The sequence below is a fragment of the Schistocerca piceifrons genome, chromosome 2 (assembly GCF_021461385.2).
Source record: "Schistocerca piceifrons isolate TAMUIC-IGC-003096 chromosome 2, iqSchPice1.1, whole genome shotgun sequence".
Taxonomy (NCBI): domain Eukaryota; kingdom Metazoa; phylum Arthropoda; class Insecta; order Orthoptera; family Acrididae; genus Schistocerca; species Schistocerca piceifrons.
Window position 1 is genome coordinate 260490594 of NC_060139.1, and position 27053 is coordinate 260517646.

General features: G+C 45.0%; 1 protein-coding gene and 1 non-coding gene across 2 annotated transcripts in view; one reads left to right on the forward strand and one right to left on the reverse strand.

Annotated features, from left to right (window-relative positions):
* LOC124776932 (ryanodine receptor) overlaps positions 1-27053 on the forward strand; it is a 694095-nt gene that overhangs the window by 110641 nt on the left and 556401 nt on the right. The window lies entirely within an intron of this gene.
* On the reverse strand, positions 3198-3273 carry Trnat-ugu. The gene has a single exon. It is a non-coding gene; the product is annotated as a tRNA-Thr (tRNA).

Sequence of the window (27053 nt, forward strand, 5' to 3'; positions counted from 1 at the left end):
AATGCGGTACACAGTTTACAAAATAAGTTATTACCGAAATTGTAACTTCTCGCTCTACCTTTTATTATGACAGCAATAACTGAGGTTCGTTGCTCTTCACTCAGAATTTTACGGCGACAACGGCGCAATTCCATCCAACTCCCCATCGTGACTGTAGTCGTAATCAGCGCCAAAACCGTCTTCACGGTCATCACCACAAACACAAATCGAATGAATGTCCTTGTCCAAAATTTTGTGCAAAAATATACTCCGAGCCGTAGCAATATGCACCTTTTCTAACAGGAGTTTGCGTTCGTCTAACCCTTTGTAACGGAAATCAGCACACTTTTTAGTGACGTTTTCCCACCCCTGGAAAGGTCACTTTCTTTTAGCGACACTAGTAACTTCGCTACCTTGGATGCTCTTTCCTGCTTTAGTAGGCATAAATAAGCCTGCGAATTGAACTAGTCTTGAAAGAATCTAAGTCGGTGACAGAGTGAGGCTACTTTTTGTTCTTTCCAAAAAATATATTATCCGATCCAGACAGCTCAGAATCGTTACAGCTCACGTCTACATCTCCCAACTTTTGCAATAACACTCCCTTGCTTACAACTATTCTTGCAGTAATTTCAATGGTTTTTGACGTGCGTTACACTACTTTATCGACAAGAACTGATGGCCGTCCATGAATACGTGCGTGTTCTTTCTCCTGCTCGCAAAACTCAACAGTTCTTGTACTAACTTCAGTGCCTCGCTGCCTAGCGGCAAGCCTTGACACAAAGAATTGTCGCTAAGCGAACGAGGTTTTTTAGAGTATCATAATTTTCTGAACCACAGAGACGCAAAGCACAGTCCAACGCAAGCACATCGCAGAAACGATACACAGTGCACGTTGTTTACTTTCACACCAAACAAAGCCGGCAACGTGGGAGCTCTGACGTCACGACCGGCAGCGGTTACCACGCTGGGATTGGTTCACACGGCACACCTAGCGCCTCGCGCTTCTCACTTGTTAACCCTTACGCTGTCAACTTGAAACGCCTAATTCAACTGCAAAATTTCAGCAGCCTGCGTATATACTGGTGCGCAAAACTTGTGTACAAAAGTAATTTTCACCCCATGTGTCACTGTCAAGCGAAGTAACTCGATGAAACTTGGACCATACATAGAAATAACTACTGCAGTATGGTACAGAATAGCCGGCACGGTTGACGGTGCGGTCTAACGCACTGCTTTCCGGGCGGGAAGGAGCACCGGTCCCCAGCGAGGTCCGGTGGGCCGGCCGGTCTGTGGATGGTTTTTAGGCGGTTTTCCATCTGCCTCGGCGAATGCGGGCTGGTTCCCCTTTTTCCGCCTCAGCTACACTGTGTCGGCGATTGCTGCGCAAACAAGTTCTCCACGTACGCGTACACCACCGTTACTCTACAACTCAAACATAGGGGTTACACTCGTCTAGTGTGAGACGTTCTCTTCCACCAGGGACCGAACCGCACAATACCCCTTGGTTCGGTGTGGTCCGGCGGAGGGATGAAGTGGACTGCGATGGTCGTCTTGGGGTTGCGGACCACTGTGGCTGCGGTGGGGACGGAGCCTCTCCGTCGTTTATAGGTCCCCAGTTAACATAACACAACATAACATAGTACAGAATGAAACTAGAAAAAAACATACAATGAGATGAGTAGAAACGACTCTTTTATTCAAAGACAATAATTACACTAAAGTCACCACAATTTATGATGGTCTGTTGACGTTAAAAATGGCGGGATATGGTTTTATATGGTATGATCACCACGGACAGCAATGCGTGCTCTGCAACGTGCTGGCGATCTGGCCACGCCGCTGGTAAGGAATTTTTATGGTGCAGCGCCACTCCCCCATCAGCGCGGTTAACAACTGCTAGACGATCGTTGGCTTATGTGGACGTGGTGCAGTACGTCTCCCCAAAGCATCCCACACGTACTCGATAGGATTTAAGCCGGAGGAATGCGTACGTCAGTCCATTCGCCGAATATCCTCTGTCCCAAGAGCTCTTCCACACGTGATATTCGATGCGATCGCTCACTGTCATCCATAAAAATGAAGTCAGGTTCGAATGTAGCGTTTACACGTTTTCCTTTGTTCTTTTTCCCAGCTTAGCTATCTGAACACTTCGCTGTTCTCTTTCAGGCTATTGTAACGTCTCACGTACCGCTGGATAATCCGTCTAACCAATAAGTGTATAGTTATTCGAACTTCGCTTCTACATTTCAGTATCAGGCACGCACACATATGAAGTACAGCTATTGAAACTATTACAAATACTCTTTCCTCATTTATTCAACAACACAAATGCTCAATTTCAGGATACGTTTGAACAACCATCCTAGGCTCTGTTAGTCCCGTTCATAAAACCAGTCTAGATCGGTGAACACTAGTGTCTTCTTCCCGGCATCCGCACTGCTCTGTGGAAGTGTTGTGATTTGATCCAACGTCAGACTCGTCGTCGACGTGATGATGAACTGGATCTACAACTGTGGCTGGAACTGAACTGAAACTCCGACTGACTTTCGGTAGGACTTTGCTGGAACTCTACCGATTAAGAAGCGGCCAGCGACTTATATCCTGGTGCACAGACACACTAAGCTATGTACTTTTCGTGCCGGCCACTGTGGTCGAGCGGTTATAGGCGCTTCAGTCCTGAACCACGCGGCTGCTACGGTCGCAGGTTCAATCCTGCCTCGGGTAGGTTAGTTAGGTTTAAGCAGTTCTAGGTCTAGGGGACTGATGACCTCAGATGTTAAGTCCCATAGTGCTTAGAGCTATTTGAACCATTTTCTGATCTATTTCATGTACATATCAATCTACATCAATAATCCACAAGTCTCCGTGCGGTGAACAGCGGAGGGTACGTTGTACCACTACCAGTGATTCCCTTTCCTATTCCATTCGCAAACAGTTTGGGAAAAATGGCTTATATATGCATCCATACGAGCACAAATTTCTCTTATCTTCGTGGTCCTTGCTATAAAAGTACGTTGGGGGCAGTAGAATCGTCCTGCTGTCAGCTTTTAACGCCGGCTCTCTAAATTTTCTCAAAAGTGTTTCGTGAAAAGAACGTTGTTCTACGTTATGCTTGGCGTGAAGCGTAGTTTCCGCTCTAGTAGGAAATGATAATTAAATCAAGACCCTAAGCTGTCGACAGGCGTTGATATACATCAACGGGGACAGTTGAAAATTTGTGCCTCTGACCGGGACTCGAACCCGGGATCTCCTGCTTACAGGGCAGACGCTCTATCCATCTGAGCCACCGAGGGCACAGAGGATAGTGCGACTGCAGGGATTTATCCCTTGCACGCTCCCCGTGAGACCCACATTCCCAACTTCATGTCCACACACTACATTCGTAGTGCCCCTGCCCATTACACTCATTACTCGTGGCAGACAACCTTACCGACTCCCGTAAGAGTTCGGGCAATGCGTGTGCATCCAGCACAGAAGAAGAAGGTCAATGGCCGGTTAGCCTTAACTGTATGAAGATTGTATCTCTTCTTTCGGACTCGTGCTAGAACTCGCCGGAAGACTCTCTCCGCCTGGCGTTTAGGCTGTACCGTGCAGCCTCCGCTGATGGAGGGAAATCCAGCTTGCAAACGTTGAAACACGTGGTCACAACACTGGGAGAGAGTGGAACTCTTAAAGAGACTACAAGAATAACAGGGTAACCGCTGGACCCTACACACTCAGCCCCTCACACGCCCTCCCATTATGAGTTTGCTGATCTAAAGCTATGACGTACATTTACATCTACATCGATACTCCTAATTTCTCGTATCTTATCTTCGTAGTCCTTGCGCGCAGTTTATTTTGATGGCAGTAGAGTAGTTCGGCAGTTAGATTTAAATGTTGTTTTTCTAAATTTTCTCAATAGTGTTTTCGAAAAGAACGTCGACTTCCCCCCCAGGGCTTCCCATCAGAATTCCCAAAGCATCTTTGTAACACTTATGTGTTGTTCGAACCTACTAGTAACAGATCTAGAAGCTCGCCTCTGTTCTGCTTCGATGTCTTCCTTTAATCCACCTGGTACGGATCCAAAACACTCGAGAAGTACTCAAGAACAGGTCGCACTAAAGTCGTATATGCGGCCTCCATTACAGATGAACCGCACTTTCCTAGAATACTCCCAATAAACCGAAGACAACAATTCGTCTTAGTTATCACAATCCTCACGTGCTCGTTCCACTTCATGTCGCATTGCAACGTTACGCCCGGATACTTAAACGACGTGACTGTGTCAAGCAGGACACTACTAATGCTGTATCCGAACATTACGGGTTTGTTTTTCCTACTCGTACACAGGGAAAATAACATCTATTAGACTGTATGTACTGTGGCTTCAATCTTAATCTCTCTCTCTCTCTCTCTCTCTCTCTGTGTGTGTGTGTGTGTGTGTGTGTGTGTGTGTGTGTGTGTGTTGGTGTGTGTAAGTAACTTATTTCTCTAGTCCATTGGCTATTGCCTGGCAGTCTGTCAGCTCATTCCGAAAATAAATCGCTCAATTTCAGTTAAATAAATAAACTTTCTGTGGTACTGATCAGTGAGTATCTAACATTCTGCGTGGTGTCTGTTGTTCTATGTCGTGTCTCCCTACCACTTTCGCGCAACGACACTCTGAGCGTGTTTTTTTAGGGAGTTGACTAGTTTGAACCTGGGACCTGTTGCTGGTTAGGAGACGCCAGACCACACATGACATGTAGAGTCCAGAAGAGTTCAGTGAAACTAGCGATGATATAACCAAATACTTAATGATTTCAGCGTCAGCTCCACTGCACTCCCTGTAAAAGAATCTTAATACTAACTAAATTTAGTGGAAGGGGTTCAAGGCTTTCCTATTTTTAGTTACCTGGTAAAATAACGTCGAAAAAGCAGTTAAGTTTACCATTGGAAATTTTATTCTACTCACAAAACATTGTTTATAAGTTGCACTATTGATAAAAGGAAATGTTTTAATACAGGATGATAAAAACCAACTGCGTTCAACAAAAGTGTGAACGAATATTCCCTGAATGGGTTTCCAAGTTCTACAATGGATCGAAGGATGACCTACGCCATATCACATCTATAATCTAGGTTTAAATTAGGTTTCACAAAAGAGAAAACTATCAAAATGGTCTACAGTGACCCTCAATTATCTTTAATTACTTATCTAACTTGTCGTAAATTACAGTGGCTGATGTGGCTTCTCAATAATTATATAATAGAAAAATCATAACGTTTCAGATTTTAACTTATGTAGCAAATGTGAATACCATGAACTTTAATTGACGATCGACACTAGTATTACGTAAAAAGGGGATGTAACAGATGAGACTTCTGCAGTTCTGAGTGAAGCCTTATGCGCTTAAAAATGTGGCATCGCGTGCGTTCATTACCTTGTCGGTGTTCGTCAGGGGGCGGCGGCCGGCGCAGCTCCATACAGCGCGCCGTGTCGGAAGCAACTCTCTCCTAACTTCTCCTTACTACAATTTACCGAAGTTGGTGTAAAAAAAACTATCTGGCTGTGTTTTCATCTGACCCAACAGGGCCTCAATGTTAACCTTAAGCTCCGCCTACAAAAATTCTGTCTATCCAATGAGAAACGCTATGCTTTTCGTGGTGGGGCAACGTTTTTACAGTTTGCAACGTAACAGAGACGCGAAAAAGTCTCACGCTGAAACTTGCAGCTGGTGTGGTCCTTTTAGTGTTATCGTAAGATCTATACCGTTCTTCTGGAGGGCTCTATCTTTTAACATGAGCTGGGGGGTGGTCCTGGCGGTTACTTTTCGTGGTGGGGCAATGTTTTTAACGTTTGCAACGTAACAGAGACGAGAAAAAGTCTCACGCTAATACTTGCAGCTGGTGTGGTCCTTTTAGTGTTATCGTAAGATCTATACTGTTCTTCTGGAGGGCTCTATCTTTTAACATGAGCTGGGGGGTGGTCCTGGCGGTTACTTTTCGTGGTGGGGCAATGTTTTTAACGTTTGCAACGTAACAGAGACGCGAAAAAGTCTCACGCTAAAACTTGCAGCTGGTGTGGCCCTTTTAGTGTTATCGTAAGATCTATACTGTTCTTCTGGAGTGCTCTAGCTTTTAACATGGGCAGGGGGTGGTCCTGGCGGTAAGCTGGAGACGTGAGTGTCCGTCCCTTATCGTAGGGCCTTCTAGCTTAACACGGTTCTGCTCTCGGCTTCTGTTCTCGTTTCTCCCCTCGGAACTGCGTCTGTGTCACGGTGGGAAGGTATGACATGCATTTAGGCATTCTTGTGTTAGTCTGTGGTATTCCATTTGCTGACTCGTTACTCGTATTACTTTGGTTAATTTAATGTCACGATTTATTCGGAGCTATGTGACATACTACTGGATTTGCCTATCATGTCAGGGTTTTCATGGAAGGTGTTGGATTTGCCTGACACCTTACAAGTACACAACGAAAATATGAAATTTGAAGATGCACATTACCGACTCTAGTGTTTGCAATAGGAGCCATAACAGAAAATGACAGACGACATACTGTTGTGCTTAGGCAATCTCGGTTTGGAAGAAAATTCTTTGGTCTGTAATATCGGTTTCCAGTTCGGAAGGCCTTAAACTGTTTGGGAATTCTAAAATATCTCGCACGATCTTATTTTGGTAAAGAACAGTGGTAAAATTATAAGATAATTAATGTCGAGATAAACTGTATTAATAGTATTGAAAATAGTGGCCAAGTTCCACTCTTTTGTATGGTAATCATTTTGGATAAGCAAAAGCCAAGCCAAGAATAGAAAACCAACCCGCCAAATGTATCCCTCGCATTGCAACTAGAGGGAACTAAAGTTGTATGGTGACCGAGAAAAGGTAGGGCCAATGTGCTGGAACAGGTAGCAAGGAACCGAAAGAAGATTAGCTTTTAGTTTTATGTTGAGTACGAGGTCACTAGATATAGAGCGCAAGCTCGGATTGGGCAGGGATAGGGAAGGGAAGCAGAGTGTCTTTTCCCAGGGAACCATCCCAATATGCGTCTTAACTGGTCCAAGAAATCAACGGAAAGCGCAAGTATCAATGGTGGGACGGAGATCTGTACCACCTTCCTCAAGAATGCAAATCCTGTTATTATTATTAGCCGAAAAAGGCCCACTTTCCTTACTGACATAAGTTTTCACGCTCAAAAATGCTCTTATCTATTGCTCAAAAATGCTCTTAATCACTCTTAAATCCACTTAAGTATTCTACAACGCCCTAATTTGAAATCAAGTGCTCTGTAGCTCATTTATTCGTTCCTTCACAGAACATCGAGAACAATTCAAATCATTCGAGAACGTTCCAAAACATTCAGAAATATTCGAGAACGTTACAGAAACTCTGGAACTTTCTAGAAGATTCCAGAACATTCTAAAATATTCCAGAACATTCGCAAACGTTAGGAACACACAGGGATTCCTCCACAACGAGATATATAGCATTCGCGAACACTCTCGAACATCCCGTAACATTATAAAACCTCCCTGAGAATTGCGGAAATTTCCAGAACATTCTAAAACACTCTCGAAGTTTCTCTAAGTTTCGGGAAAGTTCTATGACGTTCTAGAACATTCTAAAACATTCACGAACATTCTGGCCAGTCTTACCCACTTTAGCATTCGATTCTCAGCTGATTCAGCAACTTTCTATTAGATCTCCACTGATGGGATGCTCCCTTTGACACCCATTTCTCCGAACCCGACCTCCGCAGTTCAAAGCCAAAACCTTCGTTGGGGATGGCGGATGGACAGTTACCGCATCATGTAAACTCCTTTGGGGCTGCGGTCATGCGTTATAGGGTTATAGGCGGCACGCGCGGACAAACCATCATTTACTGTACACGTGTACTGATTATTATTATGACTCTACAGAAGGTCAGTTGTGGATAACACGGCTTAGATGTTGACGCCACAGCTTCCGCGTCTGTCGCAGTGAGAGCAGCGTCTGCGCCTCCCCAGGGCGCGCCGCGCCACGGGAAATCACGACAAGCACCGCCCCCGCTGCCCCTCCGCCAACCGAACAGCCCCCACGACACCCACACTGATTCAGCAGACAGCAACGAGACCCGTGATTTTGCCCGCAGTGTGTGGTCCACGAATTCCACAATCGTGCTTCAGACGTTACCCTCCCTTCAGACTCCAACAGCCACACCAGCCGCTATGTGACACGTGTCATCACGACTGTCACCAGTTGGCCTGCCAACATCGAATACTTATGAGTTGCGCACTAACATTCTTCCTTTTAGATTATTTCATTTCAACCCCTTCCAGTAGTTTCACCCGATACAGCCCTAGGGGCGATGTGTCGCCAGAACCGTGACCAGTCAGCCTGTGGTTCCCTAAAATTAAGGATTCGACACTAATTTCAGTTCTTTTCGAAATATTATCAAGTGTCACACGTTCTGTGCGCACAGTAGCAAAAATGAGTGCCACAAGGAATTATTACATGAAATGCAACGTCGTTTTATGTAAACGACGAGAAATCCTATTCTATTATGCACATGAAGTATGTAAACATCTCTGACAAGAAGACCACGTCCTCTTATGAGAAATTAATATGCTTTGTCAATTCCATATTGCTCTCACTTGAGTATAGGTCAACAGCAGAAATAGCGACAGAAAATAAGGAAATGCATTTGACAACATTCCAAGCGAAAAAGTTGTCATTTGTAAAATACGACAGGAATGTGAACGCAAGTAAACTTAAAACAACCGAATCAGTTCTTTTCCATTATATCTACAAATGAACCACTTTCCACCCTCACTCACACTGCCTGGAGCGAATGTCGTCTGCACTACACTAGTCATCCTAGCAACACCGAAAACTATCTGTTCACCACAAATATCGGATAGCTGAGATTACTTCTTTCCCATCCCCACCCCCACTATTAGCGGTGCGACGGATGTCTGATTTCCACATTAATTTTTCCTAGATAGTATGACGTATGTGTGCCATGTTTTGCTGAAACTGCTCCTGGCGTACCGTAGCTAAGCTGTACAAGAAATACTCTTACATACATCCATTTCTGTATATACCTATAGGTCGCTGAAAATGTTCAGTTACTGAATAAATCACATTTCAGCCCCTATAATCAGTAGCTAAGTCGCTTCTTACCTGAAACTACTAGAAATTAACATTTGGATGCTACTTCGTCATTATTTTACACCTTGTTAACTAATTTCCTAGATCACGCGCCGCTGTTAACACAAGACACGCCTCACTTCTTTTGACTTTTTCTATGTCTTCCGTCATCCAATCTGGTAAGGATCCGATATCGCGCAGCACTACTCCAGAAGAGAACGGACGAGTCTCTTTAGCACAGTTTTTGCATATTCTATGAGTTCCGCCAGTTAAACGCAGTGTATGGTACGCTTTCCTCATAACAGCAGCCGAGCCGGCCAGCACGTTCGGAGTTACCGACAGTGCATTACAGAAGGGTAATTCCCGTACGGTAGGCTATAGGTAAAGATGGTAAATGTTCTCTCTGACGAAAGGCAGAAAACAGACTTTCTGCTCCATTTGTATCAGTTCACGTGACACATTGAGAATTGACAATACTATTTCGTTCCTAAACGGGAAAGGGAGATCAGGTTTCTAAGAGTTTTCCTGCGTTTTAACGAGGACTAAAATGTTTTGTCAACTACATGACGTTTAATAGGAGTCACTTCTACTTAATTATGGTAAAATTGTATTAACGCTATTTCTGAGACCTAATTTTATATTTCTTGTGTGGACAGAATTATGTATCGCGTTAATTCATTTGTTTTCCTACCTGTAAATGAAAAAATTTTTTCCTCGTCTCCACATCAAAGTTAATAACATTCCTTTCACTTTGGCCAACAGACCTTCCCAAATGCTTATTTCACATTCATCCCATTCAACAACAAATTCCCCTCACGTTCTACTAAAGACCGAGGCAGTTATATAAAGAATTTACTATTATGAATTTGGAGGTTCTGTTCCGGTGAGCTCAAAAGATAACAATAGATTTTAAGTGTTTCGGCTTTGTTCTTACTGTTTTTAATCTCTGTAAACTGCACGTAATACGAAAATTTCAAAAAGTTTTCTGTAGGCAAATTAATCAATAAATTCTGACAGAAACAGAAGGCATTAATCTATCTTAAGTTTCTGTGCTTTCTGTTGTACCAAAAAAATTGTACTGTGTGACTGAAATTGTGCGACATCTGCTGGTACAGAGCAGCGGTGTACGAGCTGCGACAATAAAGTAATGAGAATGATTTTCTTTGCAAGATGTGGCAACCTTGCAGGCTTGCATAGGCGCAATATCTTTGACCTTGGTCTATAAGCTGATTCTAGTCCAAGCAGCACATCGATGCAACTGCTCAGCCGTGAGTTGTACTGTAGTAAGTTAACATGTGTTTGTGTCTCTCGTCACGGAAATGGAACCGTATAATATCCCGCAACGGTATACCAATTCTTTTTGCGTTAAATTTGGTGAAAAGGCGACGACAACTTACGGTAAGCTTTAGAAGGCTTTTGGAGAGGAGGTTATGTCAAGAGCTCAAGTTTTTCGTTGGCATAAAATGTTTAGTGAAGGCAGAACGAATGTTGAAGATGAAGACCGCAGTGGACGACCATGAACCTCACGGACGGATGTCAACTTGGCCAGGGTGCGTGAACTCGTATGATCTGATCGAAGATTATACATGAAAATGATTGCAGGAGAACTGAACATCAATCGAGAAACGGTTCGTCTAGTAATAACTGAAGACCTTGATATAAGAAAGATTTGTGTAAAAATGGTCCCCAAAAATCTCACACCACAACAGCGAGAAACATGGAAAAATGTGGCAGCCGATCTTTTAGAGCAAACGGAAATCAATCCAGAATTGTTGAGCCGTGTTATCACTGGTGATGAAAGTTGGTTTTCTCCGTACGATCCAGAGACAAAACGCCAAAGTTCGCAATGGTGCTCAAAGGGATCACCCAGACCAAAAAGAGCTCGCATGTCAAAGTCAAAAGTGAAATGCATGCTTGTGTGCTGCTTTGGTTCCAAGGGAATTGTTCATAAAGAGTGGGTGCCTCCTGGACAAACAGTTAACCAATATTACTAAAAAGAAATTTTAGAAAGACTTCGTAAAAGAGTTCTTCGTGACCGTGCCAACAATGCTGATAAGTGGATTCTGCATCACGATAATGCGCCATCCCGTACTGCTCTGTCAGTACAGCAATTTTTAACCTCAAAACAAACTTCAGGACTACCACAGCCACCTTATTCACCTGATATCGCTCTGTGCAACTTTTTTTTATTTCCAAGAGTCAAAACGGCGGTCAAGGGACACCATTTTCAAACAACACAAGACGTCCGAAAAGCTGTGACGAGGGTCTTGGAGGATATTACAGAAGATGAGTTCCAGAAATGTTACCATCAATGGCAGAAGCACTGGAAAAAGTGTGTGCAATCAGAAGGGAACTACTTCGAAGGTGACAAAACTAAACTTGACTAACACGGTAGGCAACGTTTTTTTTTTTTTCTCACATCAGTCTCATTAGTTTATTGTCGCACCTCGTATCTGTAAATAACTTACGTAAAACTGCAACCAGTCACTTTCTTTAATAATTATGTTTTATTTCATAAAGCAGTTTTCGAACCTTTCCACGTTCATCTTCAGATGGTTTCTGGAAGTTAGATCATTATTTCTAGCATAATGCCGGGTTCTGCTAGAAATAATGATGCAACTTCTAGGAACAATCTGAAGATAAACCTGAAAAGGTTCGAAAACAGCTTCATGGAATAAAACATAATTATTCAAAAAGTGGTATTGGTTGCAGTTTTATGTGACTTATTTACATTTAATTAACAGCCACGGATTCTAAAATATCCGTAATGGATAAGCTTAAGCGGAATACCTACTGACACGCTACCCCACCCTGTGGCAGCAGCGCCTCTGGCGCAGGCCTGGTTTGCGTGCCAGGCTCCACCCCGTGCAATAGCTGTGAAATGAGGCCCTGCTAACCGAGCGCTAATTACCAACCTAGCTGCCTGCCTACCTGCAATAAGGAGATGCACGGCACCGCCGCTTTAATCAACAACTTTGACGCCGGCAGTATGACGACGTCACGGCGGATACGCATCAAATATTCACGAGCGCTGCTTACGAGATAATGGAAACAAACAGCTTCACAATCAAATAGGTAGAGTTCCAAGCTGACGGGAGAAGAAATGTTTTAACTGACAGATGTGCACAGTGGCAAGCTGTAGCGTTCCTCCGACAATATTTATCTGTACCAGCGTCGCTACTACCAGGTGGCGCTCGACATAAACAAGTACACTACTGGCCATTAAAATTGCTACACCACGAAGATGACGTGCTACAGACGCGAAATTTAACCGACAGGAAGAAGATGCTGTGATATCCAAATGATTAGCTTTTCAGAGCATTCACACAAGGTTGGTGCTAGTGGCGACACCTGCAACGTGCTGACACGAGGAAAGTTTCCAACCGATTTCTCATTCACGAACAGCAGTTGACCGGCGTTGCCTGGTGAAACGTTGTTGTGATGCCTCCTGTAAGGAGGAGAAATGCGTATCATCACGTTTCCGACTTTGACAAAGGTCGGATTGTAGCCTATCGCGATTGCGGTTTGTCGTATCGCGACATTGCTGCTCGCGTTGTTCGAGGTCCAATGACTGTTAGCAGAAAATGGAATCGGTGGGTTCAGTACGGTAATACGGAACGCCGTGCTGGATCCCAACGGCCTCGTATCACTAGCAGTCGAGATGACAGGCATCTTATCCGCGTGGCTGTAACGGATCGTGCAGCCACGTCTCAGTCCCTGTGTCAACACATGGGGACGTTTGCAAGACAACAACCATCTGCACGAACAGTTCGACGATGTTTGCAGCAGCATGAACTATCAGCTCGGAGACCATGGCTGCGCTTACCCTTGACGCTGCATCACAGACAGGAGCGCCTGCAATGGTGTACTCAACGACGAACGTGGGTACACGAATGGCAAAACTTCATTTTTTCGGATGAATCCAGGTTCTGTTTACAGCATCATGATGGTCGCATCCGTGTTTGGCGACATCACGATGAACGCACATTGGAAGCGTGTAATCGTCATCGCGATACTGGCATATCACCCGCCGTGACGGCATGGGGTACCATTGTTTACACGTCTCAGTCACCTCTTGTTCGCATTGACGGCACTTTGAACAGTGGACGATACATTTCAGATGTGTTACGACCTGTGGCTCTACCCTTCATTCGATCCCTGCGAAACCCTACATTTCAGCAGGATAATGCACGACCGCATGTTACAGCTCCTGTACGGGCTTTTCTGGATACAGAAAATGTTCGACTCCTGCCCTGGCGAGCACATTCTCCAGATCTCTCACCAATTGAAAAAGTCTGGTCAATGGTGGCCGAACAACTGGCTCGTCACAATACGCCAGTCACTACTCTTGATGAACTGTGGTATCGTGTTGAAGCTGCATGGGTAGCTGTACCTGTACATGCCATCCAAACTCTGATTGGCTCAATGCCCAGGCGTATCAAGGCCGTTATTACGGCCAGAGGTGGTTGTTCTGTGTTCTGATTTCTCAGGATCTATGCACCCAAATTGCGTGAAAATGTAATCACATGTCAGTTCTAGTATAATATATTTGTCCAATGAATACCCGTTTATCATTATAGCCGGTAAAGACGGTCAGGCACCTAGCCTGGCCGTGGACAGCGGCCAACGCGATTATGACGACAGCAGGCCAGGGCTGACGCCATTACCTGCGCCTGCATCGCACGTACCTGCTGAGCGAAGCAAATTAGCGCGCTGAAGCCCTGTCCGGCAGCACGAAGTGTAGCAGCGAACGAGAGGCGGAGAGAGCTCTTCCGAAGCAACCTCTGACAACTGGCGCTAAGCGAAAGTAAATCTGTAGCTGTGCTTTAGTCCAATGTCAAGTTCTGCGTGTAAATAGGATGGCAGCTGGAATGGTTGACTGACTTGCGGATAATGCTTATAAACGCAAGCAAAAATCTTAAGTTGCGAGGATGAAATACGCCTAACATCCACCCGCCAGGTTAGCCGAGAGCGCTAACGCGCTGCTTCCTGGACTCGGGACGGCGCGCCGGCCCCGGATCGAATCCGCCCGGGGGATTAACGACGAGGCCCGGTATGTCGGCCAGCGTGGATGTGGTTTTTAGGCGGTTTTCCACATCCCCCTAGGTGAATACCGGCCTGTTCCCCACGTCCCGCCTCAGTTACACGGCTCGCAGACATCTGAACACTTTCGCACTATTCCATGGATTACACTAGACACAGACAGTTGGGGTACACTGATTCCTTCCTGGGGGGTACGAGGTGGCGGCAGGAAGGGCATCCGGCCACCCCTTCAACTAACATTGCCACATCCGATTAACCATGCCGCCTCTGCGTATTCGCGGGAGAAACGGGCCAAGCAAAAAAAAAAAAAAAAAGTCTAACATCTCTAGGCGCCGGCATTTAAAACCTTTCATCTTCCTTCCATATTAGCAAAGACATCAGATGCTCAACATTGATCTTTCAGCCGTATTTACTGCTGTTAGTTTTACACTCTGACGACTTCGTAGGTAAACAGCCTAAAGATAAAGCTACCCAGCTTCTAAAGCGATATCTCTATAGCGTGTAAAACTAACACCATTAAATAAAACTGAAGGCCAAAAACAATGCCTTTTGTAAAAAGTGTTTCGTCCCTATACAAAATTCCAAGAGTCTGTTTTTAGCACAGAGTCTATGAGCCTAAGATAGTACTACTATACCTACCTAGACTAAAAAGATAAGACCAACATAGTTTAAGACTATTAACAGTTTTCTCAGCAAACAATAACGTTGCGTGTATGGAGGCGAGCTAATCGGCCGCCCAGAATTGCTACGAGGCGAGGTGGATGCCAGCGGGGCTAGGGGCTCTGGGCGGGCCGGAGCGGCCGCACCACGCCAGCCAGGGACGAAGACCGGATGTGGGTAGACCACAATGGTCGCTCACTAAGCAGAATGCGGAATGACCAGCAACGGCGGGGTCTGAGACAAGCTGAAAGATGGCTTCTTACAGCTCTTTGAGGATCTATAATAATTTAGTCAAATATTCATGTCAGAATACATCTGCGACCTCAGAAAAATGAGGCACTTCAGAGACACAGCAATATTTCAATATCTTTAAAACTACAGAAGTTAATACGTCATAGCGAATAAACATGTGCACAATAAATCTACAAATTAACAACTTTTAATCGCCTAAGGCGATTTCAACAAACGACATCTCACATTATAGCGTTGCACTATAGCTATCATTCCTGAAAGCGGTGTACCTGTATATGTTTTATTTATTCATTTATGACCTCTTTTGTATGTCTTTTGTTATGCAAACGTTTGTCAGAACATCATAATCTCTAGATTTGTACAGCAAATGAACACAGCATCAGTACCTCATTTTTTGTCATACCTGTGCATTCTTTAATGAACAGTTTACTATTTCGCCAGTAATTTTACTTAGATGGTGATTGCAAGTGCTATTAGAACCTGTACTAATTTAAAAGTGGTCAAATGCATGTGTTAGCGAATACCATAATTAAAAAGAGATCCAAAACAATACTTAAGGACAATCTGTTGTCATTTATCCTGAGCACACTTGCGCAAAAATACTGGATTATTTAACTATAAACTAACTATTACTTACATTTATTGTAAATGATGAGAGTACAACAGAATTTTTACGACATTTCTTTATTTAAATACTGTTGTAATATGTTAGTGTAGCCTGGGAAGTGGTCAACTTGAATCAAATCATATCTGTAGAGCTTAAGGAAGATGTATTTTTGGTGGCGATGACCCTCAGCCAATGGAAAAGCAGACAGTAGCGGAACACTATGAAAGTCAAGTGCAGATTGGGACTTTTCGAGTGAAGATCTCAAGGTACCGATTCTGCACACTTTTACGATTGTGCTGGAAGAAGACAGTCCTGCCTGTTTTATTCGGACATATAGGTGATTGATTCTAGGCAGTGAATGGGCGCTACCATACTTTAATTTTTTAAGGTACTTTTATATTTCGAAATTCTGAATGTGCTCCACTGCATGACTCTAACTTTTGCCGCTTGATTTACGGAACTGGGAATAGACAGAGTATGAGTTACTGTTCTTTGTATCAGGTCCGTTAATTTATGAATAATCATGTTGAACTCTGAACTGTGTTGAGCTGATGTATATTTCCTTTATTGTGATTACGAAATGGACTTGGGTTTTTCGTACCTTTGAGAACTATTTAGTTTGTGGATTTTGCTACATTTTCGCAAAGCTCTCAACGTAACTTTACTGCATCTGATAAGGGTATTTTTTTGTCTGTACGGTAAGTCAGTATTGTAGGACCACTCCCCCTTTATTTGAGTAATCTCTTCTTGAATAAACATTACTCATCATAATTCTCTGTCGTCTACATCAATTAAAGGCGTTAGGATAGAAGCCTTGTAATTTAATTAATCAATTAATTTTTGGTCCTTTAAATTTCGGGCATGCAGCCGCGCAAATAGAATTTCCTCCACTGATATTTCGGCCGTGTATCGTCCGGCCATCCTCAGAGTGAATCACAAGACTGACGACAAGATGCCAAGCGCGGCCTTATATGCTCCACCGCGGGTCACAGATGCTGGTCGGCGGCAAAGAAATACGCTTACACATGCGCTGCCTGTGGCTAAGGCTTACAGACATTCGAGTCGCTTACCGATGTATGTTCGTCGGCGGTGATACCACGACGATTTCTCTGCAGTTTAATTACACCAAGAGCCAGATTCCGTGCTTTGTCCAAATTTAAACTATTATCTCTATTTATTATTCTTTCAGATCAAGTGCTTTTTTTGCCCTATGTGGGTGCTCTTTGCTCGAAGATAGGCCGTGTTCTTGAGAAACACTGTGTGAAGGTGATCTTCCGGCCCCCCACGAACATTACAGCTTTACTCGGCTATGTACATGGCGATTTGCTGCTTCGTAAAGTGGGTGAGTATCAGATTCCTTGCAGAAATTGTGAGAAGTCATACATAGGTCAAACAACACGCACCGTTTATGAAAGATATGCGGAGCATCGAAGATACACACGCTTATCACAGCCAGACAAGTCAGCTGTGGCCGAACATTGCATTGACACAGGGCATTCCATGAATTACAGTGATGTGAAGATTTTAACATCCACCTCTTCCTTTTGGGAATCTGTCTTCAAGGAAGCTATAGAGATTAGATTAGCTAATAATTTATAAATAGAGATAATGGTTTTAACTTGGACAAAGCGTGGAATCCGGCTCTTGGTGTAATTAAACTGCAGAGAAATCGTCGTGGTATCACCGCCGACGAACATACATCGGTAAGCGACCCGAATGTCTGTACGCCTTAGCCACAGGCAGCGTTTTTTTTTTTTTTCTTTATTGTGATTTTAACACCTTATACAAAGGCGGGCTGTCAGCAGCACAATACGCCGCTCTTCAGCCTTGAGTGTGACAACAAGTAGTACATAAAGGTGGCACAGAGTAGACAGTAAAAACGGTGGGCAAAAAATGTAGACACTAAAAATCGAAAAAACATGGAGCCGTTCACGCTGGACGAGAAACATCACTAACACTGGGCGACACGATGCACAGAACATGGAGGATGGCGACGGCACGTGAACGGTGGTGGCGTGACGGCGAACAACACTACACACAAACGAAGGCACACACACGAAACACTGACGGCGATGATCTCCGGCGCGCGAATGTTCACTGAGCGTGTACGAGTCTGGGGACCTGCCAAGAGAGGAGGCGGAGGAGGAGGAAGGGGAAGGGGAATGGGAGAGGGGAGAGCAGAGATGCCATGGGCAAAGGAGAGAGGGGGAGGGAGGAAGGGGGAGGGGAAGCCCGGGGGAGAGGGGAGGACGGAGGGGGGAAAGGAAAGAGAAGGGAAGGGAAGGGAGGGAGGGAGGGTGCCTAAAGGATAGGACGCAGGAGGTGGGGGTGAGGATCAAAGTTGATAGGAGGGGTAGATGCAGGGAAGGAGGACATCATCAGGGAGGGGGAGCTGGCGGAAGCCACCTTGGGAGAGGGTAAGGAGGGTTGAGAGATGGAGACCGGGTGGGATGTGGGAATACAGGCACGGCAGCGGGCGGGGGTGGGAGAGGATCGGGGAGACGAGCGGGTGAGGAGGGTCGAGTTTACGGGAGGTGTACAGGATCCGTATCCTTTCAAGGAAAAGGAGGAGGTGGGGGAAGGGGATGAGATCATACAGGATCCGCGTGGGGGAGGGGAGACGGATGCGATAGGCGAGGCGGAGAGCATGGCGTTCAAGGATTTGGAGGGATTTATAAAATGTAGGGGGAGCGGAGATCCATGCTGGATGGGCATAACAAAGGATAGGGCGGATGAGGGATTTATAGGTGTGGAGGATGGTGGAGGCGTCCAGACCCCACGTGCGGCCGAAAAGGAGCTTGAGGAGATGGAGGCGGGAACGTGCCTTGGCTTGGATTGTCTGGAGATGGGGAGTCCAGGAGAGGCGACGGTCGAGGGTGACGCCAAGGTACTTAAGGGTGGGAGTGAGGGCGATAGGATGGCCATAGATGGTGATGTAGAAATCAAGGAGGCGGAAGGAAGGGGTGGTTTTGCCTACAATGATCGCCTGGGTTTTAGAGGGATTGACCTTGAGCAACCACTGGTTGCACCAAGCGGTGAACCGGTCAAGATGGGATTGGAGAAGGCGTTGGGAGCGCTGTAGGGTGGGGGCAAGGGCAAGGAAGTTGGTGTCATCGGCAAACTGGAGAAGGTGGACGGCGGCGGCATGTCCGCCGTGTACAAAAGGTACAGAAGGGGGGAGAGGACGGAGCCTTGGGGCACAGCGGCAGAGGGGAAAAAGGTGTAGGAATCTGTGTTATGGATGGTGACATAGGAAGGACGGCGGGAGAGAAAGGAGCCGATCAGACGGACGTAGTTAATGGGAAGGGCGAAGGTTTGGAGCTTGAAGAGGAGACCGGAATGCCATACGCGGTCATAGGCACGTTCGAGTTCCAGGGAGAGGAAGATTGCGGAGCGACGGGAATTAAGCTGTTCGGAAAGGAGATGAGTGAGGTGAAGGAGAAGGTCGTCGGAAGAGAAGGACGGCCGAAAGCCACACTGGGTAACGGGAAGGAGGCGGTGCTGGCGGAGATGCTCACAGGCAGCGTATGTGCAAGCGTATTTCTTCGCCGCCGACCAGCACCTGTGACCCGCATGCGCAGTACCGCCGCAGTGGAGCATATAAGGCCGCGCTTGGCATCTTGTCGTCAGTCTTGTGACTGACTCTGAAGATGGCAGGACGATACGCGGCCGAAATATCAGTGGAGGAAATTCTATTTGCGCGGCTGCATGCCCGAAATTTAATGGACTATTCTTTACGCCGCGAGAAGTTGAAAATTCACATTAAATTAACTTTTGTATTTCTGTGTAATTCATTAATTCGCAAATTCTAGTCAATGCATACACTATTTGACTGCAGGACCACAGGTACAGTTTATTATTTGTAGAGAATTAGCTGCGGGGCACGAAATCAAACGTCGACGCTGTGACTACATCGAGCTATTCTTTTTAAACAGAGCTGCGCGTAGCCCAAGTACCTACGGTACGAGCAATATCAGGCAATGTCTCAACTGGCTTGCTCGTATGGGATGCTGTTTAGAAGAGCAACTACTTAGCAGTAACCGTCAGGTACAGTCACAATACAAACAGTACTTTCTCGCAGGCGCCGAACGTAGGTGGAAGACGAAGGTACCTGTACGCACTGCGTAGTAAAACGTGTTCTCTACCACACACGGTCCAGCGATTTACGATAATGGTTGTGACAACTAAAAGATTGGAGTTGTACCTCAGTGGGGGGACAGACGTTCCTAGCTGAGTGAGTAACGTATTACTTCCCGTACGAAACCGTGGCAGCGAAGTAATGGAAATTCCAGCCCATACAGAGTCGCGGATGGAGCAGTCAAGGTAGGAATTGACAGTAGGCCACAAAGTACTTTCCTGTACACTCGGTACCGTAGATCGCGTAGTATACACGCAGATGTAGAGCAGCGCTCTACGTTCCTGCCCAGCGCAGAGTCCTTGCGCCTAGCCGGTGGCCGGTTAGCTTGCGCCGCCGAGCCCTCGACACTTGACTGCAAGCAGCTGGGTCCGGCAGGTAGCCGCCGGCGGACCGTGTGCGCCTATCGATTACAGCGGGGATGGCATCACGTGAGCCCACGCGTGCCGCACACCGCACGCTGCACGCAGCCGCCGCATCTCCTCACCGGCCCCGGGACACGCCACTCTCATAAAATTACGCAAATTTTCAAACAATGGCTTCTATTCAAGCCACAGAAACATCCTTCTCAGCCGGCCGGGGTGGCCGAGCGGTTCCAGGCACTACAGTTTGGAGCCGCGCGACCGCTACGGTCGCAGGATCGAATCCTGCCTCGGGCATGGTTGTGTGTCATGTCCTTAGGTTAGTTAGGTTAAAGTAGTCCTAACTTCTAGGGAACTGACGACCTCAGAAGTCAAGTCCAACAGTGCTCAGAGCCATTTGAACCATTTGAATAAACCTCCTGGAAAAATATTCGTTATAAAAATCGTAATCCTTGACTGGGATCATAGTGAAGAGAGAGACTACGTCGAAACTTACAAGAATATCTTCAGGAGAGAGAATTAGCCCTTCAATCCTCTCTACAAAATAGTGCGAGTCTTTTATATATCAGTCAATTATCTCAATCTACGGCTGCAGTTGAGTTACCAGATATCTTGCTATTCCGTACGTGGGTGAAATTATATCACTCACAAGATCAATTTTATGAATTCTGGGTAGACCATAAAATCTAGAACGTAAAGCTTCAGTCTTCAATAAAGCTCTTTTCTTTTCTTTTTGAACAGAAGTAGATGACTTTGTCAGATTATTTGTTTCCCTCAGTACGCCGGTTGTAGGATCTTTCTTAAGTTTTTTGTGCTGTCTTGAAATTAAACGATTCAAAGTTTTGCTTCGATAATCCCCTTTATTCATAAGAACTGTAGTAGTCTCCTTATCATCAGGAGAATCACTGTCTCTTCATCAGTATTTAAATCTCTAAGAACCTTTCTCTCGTCTTTCGTTAAATTACTTTTCAAAGGTTTACTGCAGCACAGTACTTTGCTAATGCAATCCGGATTGAAACCACGAGAATATCCAGTGCAGTTGTGGACGAAACGTTACGAACAGACGAGTTTCATGGACTACTAACTTATACCCCGAAAGGTTTACCAGCAGCAATGTCATCCGGTCGTGAAAGCCTTCATTGTGTCCAAATATAACTTTCGCTGGAAGCATTTAGTTTTTTGGCACTTTCTCACCAATACATATAATTGTTTTAATACGCTTTTATAAACAGTATTTATATAATTCCGTACCTCTACAGAACGTCAGATTCTCGGACAAAGCAAGTTTTAATGTTTTATCACTTTTGCTTAATCCGGCGCTGGTATGGAAACAATATCAATATAAGAGGCACAAATATTATAAAACATTGATTATACAGAAAACTGTTGCAGTGAGTTACGTATCAACAGACTGTCTCTCATAATCTTCGTCGTTCAACGAGTACTGGATCTCAAGACAAACGTATTTTGACGAGATAGATACACAGGGTGATTAAGTTCCCCCTACCCATACGGTTTATGCAGCCTGTAATGCCTTCAAATCTAACCACGCAATGTTCATATTCTCTTACTTGTTACGCGCGAACTAATAGTCTTACAGAAAAATAAACACAAGCTTTTTGTAGGAAATTCAATATAGTCATATTTTTTTAGTGAGATACGTTTTCCCTAGAGGCTGTAGTTTTTGAATTATTCGAGAAAAACTTACAAAAGTGGCCTTCAAACGTGTTCTTCTTCAATAACTCGAAAACCGTGGCCTCCAGCGAAACTTATATCAACACAAAATTTAACTACAATAAATTTTCTACAATAAAGTCCTATTCATTTTTTCTGTAAGTATAATAGCTTGCGCCTAGTGAGCGAGAGAATATCAAAACGTTGCATGTGATATCTGAAGGTTTTGCAAAAATGTTTTAAATGGCTCTGAGCACTATGGGACTTAACATCCGAGGTCATCAGTCCCCTAGACTCAGAACTACTTAAACCTAACTAACCTAAGGAAATCACACACATCCATGCCCGAGGCAGGATTCGAACCTGCGACCGTAGCAGTTGCGCGGTTCTGGACTGAAGAGCTTAGAACCGCTCGTCCACCGCGGCCGGCTGAAGGTTTTGCAGCTCTTTATCATTCAGTTCGTAGTATTTTGACACAAATAAGTACTCTGAAACAGACGGCAATTCGGATCTGCTCGGTAATGATATCACTTCTGAGCTTCAACCTATAATTTCACTGATTTACTCTCGGAAAATGTCTGTTCACCACTTTTTCGGTGTTGCTGAAACAACTTTACCTACGGAACGAAATATTATTTCCCTCCACATGTTCATCGTTGTAAAGAAGCATTGCAGAAAGTGTCACGACTGTAATAAGGAAACCTTGACTAAGAACACTAAAATTGAGATTGGATAAAAATTAACTGAACAGTACATCAGATGTCTCGTGCAAATGGATGTCTTCTTTAGTCAGTTGATTATATATTCACTTCAATATAATGACGTCATGTGCGGTCTCTATCACGTACGGTTTCAGGTGCTGCACAAACATCGTGCCCCGTTTCGAGTTATGGCCGCTTTCGCAGCTCGCAGCCTGGAATGGAGAGCGGGCAAACAGCAGGCAGGGCAGGCAGCAGAGGGCCGTTATTGCGGGCCGCTTGTCGTGTAATGGCCCGGGGCCGCCCGGAGCCCCACAATGGCCGCGGTGGGCCGTCCCGTGCTGCGGTAACGAGCGGCCAAACACCTGCTCTTCCCCGGCTCTCTGCAGGCTGGTCTGGCTTTCATTTCTCACCCGTCTACATAAACACACGAGCCCGCGTGCACACGAGCATAGCGTCCCAAGGAGGTGTTATGGGACCTCTAACGTTCTCAATCTCCCTCAACAGTTTATCCTATGGGATCACTGCCACTGTTCGCTGAAGATACTGTTGTCCTCAGGAAAGTGTCTTCTCCGGAAGATCTTGATAAAATGCGGAAAGGCTTGGACAAAATTTCTACTCGTAGTAGTGGAGGACAGCTCTGTTTACATGTGGAGGAATGTAAGATAATGCCTATAAAAAAGACAAAGAACAAGGTAACAACCGTTTGCAAGAGTAATCCCAAGCACCTGAAAACGTCACATGATATAAATATTTACAAGTCATACTAAGAAAAATATCAAATGGGATGAAAAGGTAAAATCCATTTTAGGGAAGCCGAATGGAACATTCAAATTTGTTGGAAGGGATCTGGGTAAATACAATGCATTTGCAAATAAACCCGCATAAAAGACGCCAGACCGGCCGGAGTGGCCGTGCGGTTCTAGGCGCTACAGTCTGGAACCGGGCGACCGCTACGGTCGCAGGTTCGAATCCTGCCTCGGGCATGGATGTGATCAATGTCCTTAGGTTAGTTGGATTTAATTAGTTCTAAGTTCTAGGCGACTGATGACCTTAGAAGTTAAGTCTCATAGTGCTCAGATCCATTTGAACCATTTATTTGAAAAGACGCCAGTACGACCAGTTCTAAAGTGCTGTTTCACTGTTTACAAGCCTTAATCAAGCAGAGATGGAGCAGACCCGAGCGAGTTCACGGACGCGCTACTAGCATCGTAACATGTCAGCATAGCCCACAGGAAATTTTCGGGGAATTTAAATTGGAATCTTTGGAAGAAAGACAGTCGGGTCCTCCCAAATGAATTTTGGGTATATTTAGAGAATCTGCAGTAGAAAAGACCGTTCAGTAATTCATTATCAGCAGCAGCACTCCGTCTTCAGGCCACAATTGGCCCATCGGGACCATCCGACCGCCGTGTCATCCTCAGCTGAGGATGGAGATAAGAGAGGCGTGTGGTCAGCACACCAGTCTCCCGGTCGTTATGATGGTTTTCTTTGGCCGGAGCTGCTACTAATGGATCGAGTAGCTCCTCAACTGGCATCACGAGGCTGAATGCATCCCGAAAAATGGCAACAGTGCATGGCGGCCCAGATGGTCACCCATCCAACTGCTGGCAACAACCGACAGTGCTTAACTCCGGTGATCAGGCGGGAACCGGTGTATCCACTGCGGCAAGGCCGTTGCACAATAATTCATTAGAATAAGATGAAATAGTACGTGAGCGTGCTGCCACGCAATGCAAAGTGGCTTTCGGAGTACACAGGGCGATTCAACTGCCCCTATCGATAGGTTTAATGCAACCCACAATATACGCAAAAATCGTGCAAGAGATTTTCATCATATTCTCTCACTCGCTATTCGCAAACTGTTGGTCCTACAGAAAAATTTAAAGGAATTATTTGTAGGAAATTTAATGTAGTTAAATTTTATACTGCGGTACGCTTTCGCTGATGCCACGGTTTTGCAGTTATCCTACAAAAAGTGTTTCAAGGTCACTTTTGTACGTTATTCTTGAATAATTCGTAAATTACAGCCTCTAGCGAAAGCGTATCAGTACAAAATTTAGCCGGCCGGTGTGACCGTGCGGTTCTAAGCGCGTCAGTTTGGAACCGCGCTGCTGCTACGGTCGCATGTTCGAATCCTGCCTCGGGCATGGATGTGTGTGATGTCCTTAGGTTAGTTAGGTTTAAGTAGTTCTAAGTTCTAGGCGACTGATGACCTCAGTAGTTAAGTCCCATAGTGCTCAGAGCCATAGTACAAAATTTAACTACGAGGGTCACTCCAAAAGAAATGCACACTATGTTTTTTTTTAATCCGTCTTTTATTCCACATGTTTGAAAGTTTGATAGTGTGTAGGTACATCCTTTAGGAACAATATTTTCATTTCTCCACATAATTTCCATCCCTCACAACTGCCTTAGCCATCTTGGAACCAGCGCCTGTATACCCGCACGGTAAAATTCTGGACCAACCTGTTGCAGTCACTGTTTGGCAGCGTGCACAAGGGAGTCATCATCTTCAAACCTTGTTCCACGAAGAGAGTCTTTCAGTTTCCCAAAGAGATGATAGTCACATGGAGCCAGGTCAGGACTGTAAGGTAGGTGTTTCAGTGTTGTCCATCCGAATTTTGTGATCGCTTCCATGCATTGTACATTGTCGTGCAACAGCAAAACATCCTGCTTTTGCCGATGTGGTCGAACACGGCTCAGTCGAGCTTGGAGTTTCTTCAGTGTCGTCACATATGCATCAAAATTTATGGTGGTACACTTGGCATGATGTCCACAAGCAAGAATCCTTCGGAATCGAAAAACACCGTAGCCATAACTTTTCCATCAGAAGGTGTGGTTTTGAATTTTTTTTTTTTTCCTTGGGTGAATTTGCATGATGCCACTCCATTGATTGCCTCGTCGTCTCTGGTGAAAAATGATGGAGCCATGATTCATCACCTGTGACAATTCTCCCGAGAAATTCATCTCCACAATTCTCGAACTGTTCCAAAAGTTCGCTGCATACCGTTTTTCTTTTTTCTTTGCGAGCTACTGTCAACATCCTGGGAACCCACCTGGCACAAACCTTTCTTAACGCCAACACTTTCAGTATTCTGCAAACACTTCCTTCCCCTATCCCAACGTAGCGTGACAATTCGTTCACTGTGATGCGTCTGTCAGTAGTCACCAATTCGTTAACTCTCTGCACATTGTCTGGAGTGTGTGCAGTACGAGACCTGCCGCTGCGAGGACAATCCTCAATATTGCCGTGCCCGCTTTCATCACGTAACCTGCTTGTCCACCGACTAACTGTACTGCGATCGACAGCAGCATCTCCATACACCTCTTTCAACCTCTTGTGGATGTTTCCCACTGTCTCGTTTTCACAGCACAGGAATTCTGTGACAACACGTTGCTTCAGACGACATGCTGTGACGGCGCCACTCACGGGATCAGGTTGAACTAAGTTTTAAAATAAGCGGGAAGGATGTATCTACACACTGTAAAACTTTCACACATGCAGAATGAAAACTGTATTTTTACAAAAATAGTGTGCATTTCTTTTGGAGTGACCCTCGTACATTAAATTTCCTACGAAAAGGACACGTTCATTTTTTCTGTACGACTAGTAGTTTTCACAAAGCGAGCGACAGAATACGAAAATCCTGCACATGGTGTTTGACGATGTTGCGTGTTGTATAAATCCCACGGTTAGGGGCAGCCAGGTCACCTTCCAAATGCAGTTGTAGCTATAGGCACAGGTAACTTTTCAGCTGCAGTATCATTATAGTGATGACACGTTAGTCGTTAGTCACCAATTGGGATGAAGCTTTGTTTCTGACAGACAACTGTTGGCTACGTTTTATGTCATTCAGTAGAGTGTCGCTTGTAATGTGCCTCTTCAGTGCTGTATGTTCAATGACTTGTCTTCAAAGTGGTCGTTTGTCATTATTTTGATGTGAGATGCATTTAAGGACACGCCCACGTACTAAAATATACACATGTCACCTGCTTTTACTTAGACGATCGTCTTGATGTTGGCTTCGTTGTCTTATTTAGAGGCGTGATAAGCCTGTAGGCTGGGCTGGTACGTAGAAAATGCTTTTCAAGAATTTCGAAATGTTCCAGGCACCTTTGAAAGAATTCGAGACTCACTCCGACGACGGGTTCGGGTCTGCATCCGGGTACAAGGACGACATGTAGATCTTCTCTACGAGTACACTCATGTAACTGTTGAGTCTCTATAACAACTTTTCTTACTGTTGTAAAGTACTGCAACCTTTGCCTAACTGCAATAACGCTTGAACAGAATAAAGTCAGTGGTGGCTGGCAAACAAAAGTCACAATTATCTCTCAAAAGTTCGTTTGTGGTCCTATGTTTACTGTGACTTCTTTGCTTCTAGTATAGTGTGCTTCCAACTTTATACGTTTACGCCATTAATTATGATACACCCTATATAGTGCATAGCAGCTACTTTGCCACACTTCCGTAATACAGAAGACCAATTTAACAGCCGAGTATGGGAATGTTCCAGTCAACGCGTTGGCAGTGACTACGACGCCAG